Source organism: Cebus imitator, unplaced genomic scaffold (assembly GCF_001604975.1).
Source record: "Cebus imitator isolate Cc_AM_T3 unplaced genomic scaffold, Cebus_imitator-1.0 Scaffold85, whole genome shotgun sequence".
Classification (NCBI taxonomy): domain Eukaryota; kingdom Metazoa; phylum Chordata; class Mammalia; order Primates; family Cebidae; genus Cebus; species Cebus imitator.
In genome coordinates, this window is record NW_016107400.1 from 6,312,432 (window position 1) to 6,322,825 (window position 10,394).

Here is a 10,394-nt window from a genome sequence, read left to right on the forward strand (position 1 = left end):
GGCAGCAGTGCAACGTGGGCTCACTGCAGCTTCCGCCTCCCAGGTTCAGGAGAACCTCTTCATCAGCCTCCCAAGTAGCTGGAATTACAGGAGTGCACCACCACACTGGGCTAATTTTTGTATTTTTAGTAGGGACAGGGTTTCACCATGTTGGCCAGGCTGATCTCGAACTCCTGACCTCAAGTGATCCACACACCTCAGTCTCCCAAAGTGCTGGGATTACAGGCATGAACCACCGTGCCCAGCCAATGTGTTGGTTTCATTGTTAAGCAGTAAAAGAAAATACCAATAAAAAAAGAACCTCTCTCTCTCTTTTTTTAAAAAACTTTTAAGTTCAGGGGTACAAGTGCAGGTTTGTTGCACAGGTAAACTTGTGTCATGGGGGGTGGTTGCACAGATTATTTAGTCGCCCAGGTATTAAGCCTAGTACCCGTTGGTTATTTTTCCTCATCCTCTCTTTCCTCCCATCCTCCACCCTCCAAAAGACCCCAGTGTGTGTTGTTCTCCTCTGTGTATCCATGTGTTCTCATCATTGAGCTCCCACTTATAAGTGAAACATGTGATATTTGGTTTTCTCTTTCTGTGTTAGTTTGCTAAAGAGAATGAACCTCTCTTTTCCATCAGTTCTGTCAAAAGTCCCAGCACCAAACCTCATTGGCCCATCCACCGTAGCCAGGTAAATGCAACACTCTGATTAGTCAGATCTGCTCACATGCTTGCCCCAGTACTACAGACTGCAGTCAATCCCACGTGAACCAAATGCAGCGTGTGTGTGTGTGTGTGTGTGTGTGTGTGTGTGTGTGTGTGTGTTGATTCCCTAAAGGAATATCAGAATGTTGTTATGGGAAGAAGGAGGCTGCGTGTTGGAAAGGCATTGGAAGAAGGAGGCTGCGTGTTGGAAAGGCAAAATCAACAGATAACTATTTACTAATTAGTTTGCTTTGGGCTACAAATAACAGAATTATCAGATAACAGTGGCTTAAATAATTAAAGCAATGATCTCATATTATAAGATGTCTCTGATGGTAGGCAGTCTTACTGAATGACTCAACAATATAATTGAGAATCCAAGATGTTTTATTCTTCCATTCCTCAGTATGTGTCTTTTAATGTGCAGGCATGCTGACTCCTGGTTACAAAATAGCTGCCATAGCTCTAGCCATCACACCTTCATCACTATCTAGGAATAGTGTCTAGAAAAGGCTTCCAGAGAGAGTGTCCTAAGAAACAGGAAGTGAAAGATGCCAGTGTCTTAAAGCCTGAGAAAGTGGTACAATGTCACTTCTGTTATAATATATTGAGACAAAACAGGCTGGGCATGATGGCTCATGCCTATAATCCCAGCACTTTGGGAGGCTGAGGTGGGCAGATCACTTGAGGTTGGGAGTTCAAGACCACCCGGGTTGAACTTGAATGGGTTTAGTGAAACCCAGTCTCTACTAAAAATACAAAAATTAGCCAGGCATGGTGGCAAGTGCCTGTAATCCCAGCTACTTGGAGGCTGAGGCAGGCGAATCACTTGAACCTGGGAGGTGGAGGTTGCAGTGAGCTGAGACAGGGTGACTGCACTCCAGTATGGGTGACAAGAATGAGACTCTGTCTCAAAAGAAAAAAAAATGTATTGAGACAAAACAGTCCTACAGCCTCCAGAAGAGGAAATAGAGACTCCATCTCTAGATGGGAGGAGTGCTGATGAATTTATGGTCATCTGTAATCTGACATTGTGGGTACAGGTGGGGATGCATACTTTTCTTGCAGGGAAGGGAAGTAGACATTTCAAAAAATGAAAAATAAAATGGGCCTTACCTTATCAGTCAACAATTATCATTTGTCATGGAACCAAAATAAATAAAATGGTTGGTTTGCGAAGCTTGTAAAGTTTAGGTGAATCTATGTAGACTGCTTTATGAATGGATTTTCTTTGTACATAATGCAAAGCACTGAATAGGTAGATGTAAAAGAGCTTTGTGTATATAAATAGCGTAAAATATTTAGTAAACTATTACACTATTAAAAAAAAAATACACTTTGGGAGGCCGAGATGGGAGGATTGCTTGAGACTAGGAGTTTGAGGCCAGCCTGGGAAACATAGTGAGATAGTGTCTCTAAAAAAATAAAACATTAGCTGGCAGTGCATGCCTGTAGTCCTAGCTACTTAGGAGACAGAGGCAGGAGGATCACTTTAGCCCAAGAGGTCCAGGCTGTAGTGAGCTGTGATAATGTCCTGCACTCCAGCCTGGGCAACAGAGTAAGAATCCATCTCTAAAAAAATAAAAATTTAAACATAATTTAAAAACTAAACTAAAATAAATAGGACACCGCTACAGACAGATCAATAAAACGCAAGAGAAAATACGGAAACATACATGCGTATACATATATACACGGATACCATATATGTCTCATATTCTATTTTATACTTCAGTATTATATCTCCAAATCATCTCATAAAATTGGCAAATGGTTTGGAAAAAGAGCATAACAGCACTTTAGAAGGCTGAGTGGGAGGATCACTTGAGCTCAGAGGTTAAAGTCTAGCCTGGGCAACATAGTGAGACCCTGTCTCTACAAAAAATGCAAATGTTAAGCCTGGTGTGGTGGTGTACACCTGCAGTCCCAGATACTTAGGAGGCTGAGGCGGGAGGATTGCTTGGGTCCAGGGGGTTGAGGGTGCAGTGCAGTGAGCTGTGACTCCACTGCGCTCCAGCCTGGGTGACAGAGGGAGATCCTGTCTCTCAAAGAGCAAAAGAAAAACGGTGGGGGGAAGGTGTAAAAGATTGGTAATATATTAATGTAATCCTGAGATGTGGAGGCTTTCCTAAGAAGAATCATAAAGTAAGATATTAAGTGTCGATTATATAAAAACTTAAAAATTTAAAGGTAAAAGACAAACTGGAGAATTATTTGCATCATGCATATCAGACAATGAGTTGCAATCTTTTACATATACGTAGCTTTTTCAATTAGAAAAAGATGACTATCCTATATCCAACAATATGAACAAGAAGCTTTTTTTTTTTTTTTAAAGAAATATAAATGTCTAGTCTGGGCATGGTGGCTCGTGCCTATAATCCCAGCACCTTGGGAGGCCAAGGAGGGTGGATCACCTGAGGTCAGAAGTTCAAGATCAGCCTGGCCAACTTGGCAAACCCTCTATTAAAAATACAAAAATTAGCCAGGCATGGTGATGGGCACCTGTAATCCCAGCTACTCGGGAGGCTGAGGCAGGAGAATTGGTTGAACCTGGGAGAGGGAGCTTGCAGTGAGCCAAGATTTTGCCACTGCACTCCAGCCTGGGCAACAGAGCGAGACTCCATCTCAAAAAACAAAACAAAACAAAACAAAAAGAAATATAAATGTCTAAATGTAAATGAAAACATTCAACTTTAATGTTGATTAAATTCTGATGAAAACCATGACTCTTCTGAGGCCCAGTGTGGTTTTATAAAGCAAAAGCCCTAAAAATGGGGAGATTATTTGTCCCAGATTCTCATACATGCTTAGGCATGTATCCTAAGCAAATAATTAAGGCTGTGCAAAAAGATATGACTTACCAGATTGTTCACTTGAATCTTGTTTATAACAAAGTGGATTATCAGAGTCATCCAACAAAGTGCGCCAGTAAGGGTGGGGCAGCCCTCAGGTGTGCTGTTCTGATTTCCCTTCAAGAAGGAACTTGCCCTTCAGCTGCGAGGAATGCTGGGAGCTGACCGGTTCCAGCTATTTTTATTTTTATATTTTTGAGACATGGGTCTTGCTCTGTTGCCCAGGCTGGAGTGCAGTGCTGCGATCACAGGTCACTGCAGCTTTGATCTCCTGGGCTCAAGTGATCCTCACCTCAGCCTCCAGAGTAGCTTGGACTACAGGTGTGTGCCACTACACCCAGCTAATTTATTTTCTTATTTTTAGTAGAGACGATATCTCACTATGTTGCCCTGGCTGGTGTTGAACTCCTGGGCTCAAGTGATCCTCCCACCATGGCCTCCCAAAGTGCTGAGATCGCAGGTGTCAGCCACTGCACCTGGCCTCTGCCTCACCTATTAAGCTGGGGTTATGCTGTTCTCCAGCAGCCCTAGCAAAGGACTGAGCAAGGTACTGGGACTAGCAATTATAGCTCATTGTGGGATTCCTTTGGTGGGAAATCTTTGCTCCAGAATCCCCCACTGGGTTGGGTTTCCAGATCTGCATCTGGATCTGATGTTCTCCCTGGCCAGTCCTTCTTCTTCACCATTTTATCTTTCATAGATGTTACTCCCAGCAAACCTGATACTGCTCCAGAGAACCCACCTGACACACACTGCATTAGAGTTCAGTTGGAGTTTGATCAGAGAAGCAGAACCACCATGGCTGACATGCAATGAGAAACTTATTGCATGCAGGGATTCGTCCTTATGCAACTGTGGGAGCAAGTTATCCCTCTCTGTGGGGTGCTGGCTCTTCTGAATATGATGTTGGACTTGAAGTCTTCAGGGCCAGCAGTTGGGCACGAAAAAATATATGTGAAGTAGGGGATACAAAGAACAGCAGGAACCTACAAGGATAAGTTGGAACCTACAAGGACAATGTGGAACCTGAGTCTGTTACCACCTCCAACCTTGATGATGTGAGTGACTGGCAGGAGGAGCCAGTGCCCATCACAGGCACCTGGTCCAGGGTTGGAGAAGCTGAGGGAGACCTGGAGGAGCAGGAGGCACCGCAGGCCTGGCTGATGCCTCACATCCACAAGTGAAGCATCGTGTTAGCTGCAAATTGTGTGAGTGGTAAGAAGTCCGTGCACCTGTGCTCAGGGCACAAAAATTGCTACACCTTCACTCCTGTCTGCCATATCTTTTGCTAAGCGACAGAGTCTTACTCTGTCACCCAGGCTGGAGTGAAGTGGTGTAATTATAGCTCACAGCAGCCTCAAACCCTTAGACTCCGGTTATCTTCCTGCCTCAGCCTCCTGAGTTGCTGGGACCACAGGCCCATGTCAGCATACCTGGCTTATTTATTTATTTATTTATATTTATTTACTTATTAATTTTTTTGTAGAGCTAGGGGAATCTCATTATGTTGCCCAGGCTGGTCTCGAACTCCTGGGCTCAAGTGATCCTTCAGCCTCAGCCTCCCAAAGTGTCGGGATTACAGGCATGAGCCACTGCCCCCAGCCAGTTCTGTCACATCTTGCATACGTTTTTCTCATGGCCAACAATAGCATAGACCATAGAGAAGGGATTTCTTAGAAATATAGTTCCAGTTTAGCTAAGTTGAAATTAAATGAACCTACCACAATAGGATCAATTAAAGATAAAATGATATCTTCATAAAATGAGATGGTATTCAGCCATTTAAAATGATGTCATAGATGAATATTATCTTCATTAAGAAAACTATGTATAGCATAACTAAGTTATAAACATGTATATAAACATATAAAGAAAAGTATTTTGAGAGGTTATTTCTTTTTTCTTTTTTTTCCATTTATTTTATTGCATTTTAGGTTTTGGGGTATATGTGAAGAACATGCAAGATTTTTGCATAGGTACACACGTGGCAGTGTGATTTGCTGCCTTCCTCCCCATCACCTACATCTGGCATCTCTCCCCTTGTTATCTCTTCCCAGCTCCCCACCCCCCACCGTCCCTCCCCTATTTCCCTCCGACTGACCCCAGTGTGTAGTGCTCCCCTCCCTGTGTCCATGTGTTCTCATTGTTCAACACCCGCCTATGAGTGAGAACATGTGGTGTTTGATCTGCTCTTCTGTCAGTTTGCCGAGAATGATGGTTTTCAGGTTCATCCATGTCCCTACAAAGCACACAAACTCATCTTTAAGATGTTACATTTTTAAATAAAAACAAGTCAATCTGGGTCACTCCCCTTCTTTAAACTCCTTTTTTAGAGACAGGGTCTTACTCCACTGCCAGGCTGGAGTGAAGTGATACAATACAGCTCACTGCAGCCCCAAGCTCCTGGGTTCAGGCAATACTCCCATCTCAGTCTCCTGAGTATCTGGGCCTGCAGGTGTGTGTCACCATACTGGGCTAAGTTTTTTTCCTTTTTTTTTTTTTGTAGAGAGATAGGGTCTCGTTGTGTTGCTCATGTTGGTCTCGACCTCCTGGTCTCAAGTAATCCTCCTGTCTCAACCTTCCTAATCTCCTTTAAGTTCTTAAACAGTAGTTTGGGGGGCCGAGGCAGGTGGATCACCTGAGGTAAGGAATTTGAGGCTAGCCTGACCAACTGGTGAAACCCTGTCCCTACTCAAAATACGAAAGTTAGCTGGGCATGGTGGTGGGTGCCTGTAATCCCAGCTACTCAGGAGGCTGAGGCAGGAGAATTGCTTGAACCTGGGAGGCGGAGGTTACAGTGAGCTGAGATTTCGCCATTGCACTCCAACTAAAAAAAAAAAAAAAAATTCTTAAACAGTTTCACACAGTTGATCAAATCTGAGTTCCTTATTTTCATAGCTTCCAGGTCCTCCGCAATGCAGACGACATACGCAGCCTTTCCTGACTCCCACGTGCGTGTTGTTTCACGTTCTAGGAATGCCAGCTGTTTGAGGTTCTTCCTCTCTGCTCTGCTGTTTCTCACTGCCTTTGGCTTTTCCCTTGCCCTGGGCTTTCATCCCAACCTTTGCCTGATTAGTTTCTCCTTATTATTCAATAATAATTTTTTGGTAGTGCTTTATTGAGCCATTTGCAGCTCAATAGTTCCCCAAACTAATTACGTTGACCATCAAAACAAATTACCTGGGAAACTTACAAAAATAGTGATACTTGGGCTTCACTATAGATCTTCTACATTATAATTTGCAGAGGCAGGACTTGCAAGTGTGCATATTATCTTGAATATAGACTTGTCTGCGTATGACAGAGATCCAATGGTTGTATAGTGAATTCCTATAGTTTTATGTTGCCTGGGTACCCGCTTTGAATGTAAATTAGACTTTCTCATATCAAATGCGGGACCCAGTCACCCCTGACACAGTTCTTCACGTCTTCCCGGTTCCTCAATGTGGCTGATCCCGATATCCGCCTTATATCTCTCCTGGTGTAGATACAATCTACTTGTATCACTCTACCTACTTGACTCACCCCACAGGCCCCTACACCTTGCCTAGGCTGCCCAGATATGCCAAAGTGACCACCTTGCAATCACAGTATGGCTTTGCAGAGCTCCTGCCTGCTCATTCTAAACCCACCAATTAGAACTTTTCATGGGAAATCCACTGGGGTAATACCCTGGACCTTCATAAAGGCTTTAACCCACAGGTCTCTCTCTTTCTCTCTTGCTTTCCACTTACAGGTTCAATGCTCTGTTGCCTCCAGACTTGTCATCAGCCCTTGCAGGCACCCCTGCCCTGATTACCAAAGTTTGAAAATGGCTTTATTGCTTTAAATGTGAAATATATATACATATATATATATATATATATATTTTTTAGCACATTTTAATTATAAAGGCATAATGGTAATGGCCACTTCCTACTGAGCTAAGCCCTACACAAACATAACCTCCTTTAATTCTAACAATAAACCCATGAGTTAGGTATTTTTAGTAGCCCCGCATTATAAATATAAAGTAATATTCTCAAGGTCATGCAGCCAGTAAGTGGCAAAGTGCTTGCCTTTAGTCATTAAGTTTTTCTGTCAAGAAATTGCTGGTTTCCAATCACATGTGTTTTTCTTTTAATTATACATTCCCTCTGATTTTCCCATAATTTTATGTATGAATTTCATAATTAGACTTCAGTGTGTACTAATTTGATATTTAAGAGGTCTGTGTGTTGCTTCCTAGCATGAAAGTAATTCACAAAAGATATTTAATTTAACACTCGGATGATCAACTTCTCATTTTAAGCCATACCAATCTTTTTCCCAACGCTGAGCAATATTTTCAGATTCTGTTTTGAGCAAATGATTAATTAATTATTAATATTCATGAGCACTTTGACATGCCAGACACAGAGCTAAATAAAAGCTGGTGTTACAGGGATAAGCAAGACAGACAACCCCACTGTCATGGAGTTCCTATTCTAGAGAGGTAGGCAGGCAACAAACACGACAAATAAATGTATGACAAAGTAAGTTCTGGACAGAGTGGCTCAGGCTTATAATCCCAGTGTTTTGGGAGGCTGAGGTGGGAGGATTGCTTGAGCCCAGGAATTCAAGACCAGCCTGGGCAGCCTAGTGAGACCATGTTTCTGCAAAAAATTAAAAAATTAGTGGGCTGTGGTGGTACACATCTGTGGTCCTAAGTACTTGGGAGGCTGAGGTGGAAGATGGCTTGAATCCAGGAGTTTGAGGCTGCAGCGAGTGTGATTGCATCACTGCACTCCAGCCTGGGCAACAGAGCAAGACTCTTGTCTATGAAACAAAAATAAAATGTATTTTTTTAAAAAGCAGGATGAGGAAGACTAGGTGGAGGCTATGGCAATAGTTTAGGTAGGCAGGAGGGTGGTGATAGCGGGGGTTATATTTAGAAAGGCATGGGACGTATTTCCGAGGTAGAGTCAACAAAACATGCTCATGGTTTGCATGTGGGGCTAAAGTAAATGAAGAATCAGAGACAGTTTGTATGTTCTTGGTTTGAGCATGTGGCTGGAGAATGGTAGCATTTCTAGAGCTGGGGATTTCTAGGGATCAATATATTTGGAAAAATGAAGAGTTCTATGCCTATTTAAGCAACATAAATTTTTTGAGTGGGTGCCCATTGCAGAGGCTGCTAGGTGTCTACTGTAGCCTATTAATTCCCCCCTTTTAAATAAGGGAAAGCCGATTTTACTTGGGATGGCAAAATTCCACTGAAAAGACAACATTTTTTTAGTTTCCTTTGTAGCCATCCTCTTTTGCTTGTCTATTACGTGAGCTCCATGTATATAATGTGAACGTGAATAAACTTGAGTTTTGAAATTACATGCTTCGACTAAGAGAAGGAGTCTGAATCCCAAATAACTTTGTGAGTTGCCATATCAGTTCTAGCATTTTGTTTTTTTTTTTGAGACAGGGTCTCTCCCTGTCACCCAGGCTGCAGTGCAGTGGTGCAATCTCAGCTCACTGCAACCTCCGCCTCCCAGGTTCAAGTGATTCTCCCACTTCAGCCTCTTGTGTAGCTAGGACTACAGGTGCATGCCACCATACCTGCCTAATTTTTGTACTTTTTGGTAGAAACAGGGTTTCACCATGTTAGCCAGGCGGGTTTCCAACTCCTGACCTCAAGCAATCTGCCCACCTCAGCCTCCCAAAGTGCTGGGATTATGGGCGTGATCCAACTGTGTCCAGCCAGTTCTAGCCTTTTATATCAGAGAACAAACCCTAAATTGTTTCATCTACAATAATTGGAACCCTGTTACTAGTAGTTGAATACAATTCCTATCTGTTACCATACCAATTCTAGAAAAAACATTATGAAGCCGTAATTTGCGAAGTTTGTCCCTGCATTCCCATTCTCCCTCAAACAGAACATCGAAAAGTTTGCCCAGAAATAGTTTATTTATTTATTTATTTATTTATTTTTTTGTTTTGTTTTGTTTTTGGGACGGAGTTTCGCTCTTGTTACCCAGGCTGGAGTGCAATGGCGCGATCTCGGCTCACCGCAACCTCCGCCTCCTGGGTTCAAGCAATTCTCCTGCCTCAGCCTCCTGAGTAGCTGGGATTACAGGCACGCGCCACCATGCCCAGCTAATTTTTTGTATTTTTAGTAGAGACAGAGTTTCACCGTGTTGACCAGGACGGTCTCGATCTCTTGACCTTGTGATCCACCCGCCTCGGCCTCCCAAAGTGCTGGGATTACAGGCTTGAGCCACCGTGCCCGGCCCCAGAAATAGTTTATCTGTGGTATGCAAATCCGGTGTATTAGAAAATATTTTCTGAATCTACTTTTGGTTCCATTATCTTCAACCAACATATGTCAGCAAAATAAAACAAGCATTTGTATTTTTAGTATGTCACTGTTGTGCAATCTCCTAAATTTTGGTGTGTTGCGCATTATGCCTTTAACATTAGCTAAAGCTGATCACATGGAAGAAGTTGATTGTGGTTCTCCGGGTGCCAGGAATTATCCTGGTTTCTGTTCCAAAGCTGAGGACAGAAGTCCTTCAGTGCAAATGGAAACATTGTTGGATTCTCTAGTTACATACTTCTTATGCACATAACAGAGTGTCTAGTAGGGACTGGGCATTGACTTATTTTTTTTTTGAAGCTCTACAAATGGCCACTTAAAAAGATACAAGCATTATATGCAAATAACTGTGTGGTTTTTTTTTTTTTTTTTTTTTTGAGACAGAGTCTCTTTCTGTCACCCAGGCTGGAGTGCAGTGGCTTCATCTTGGCTCGTCGCAACCTCCATTTCTTGGGTTCAAGCAATTCTTGTCCCTCAGCCTCCCAAGTAGCTGGGACTACAGGCATCTGCCATCAAGC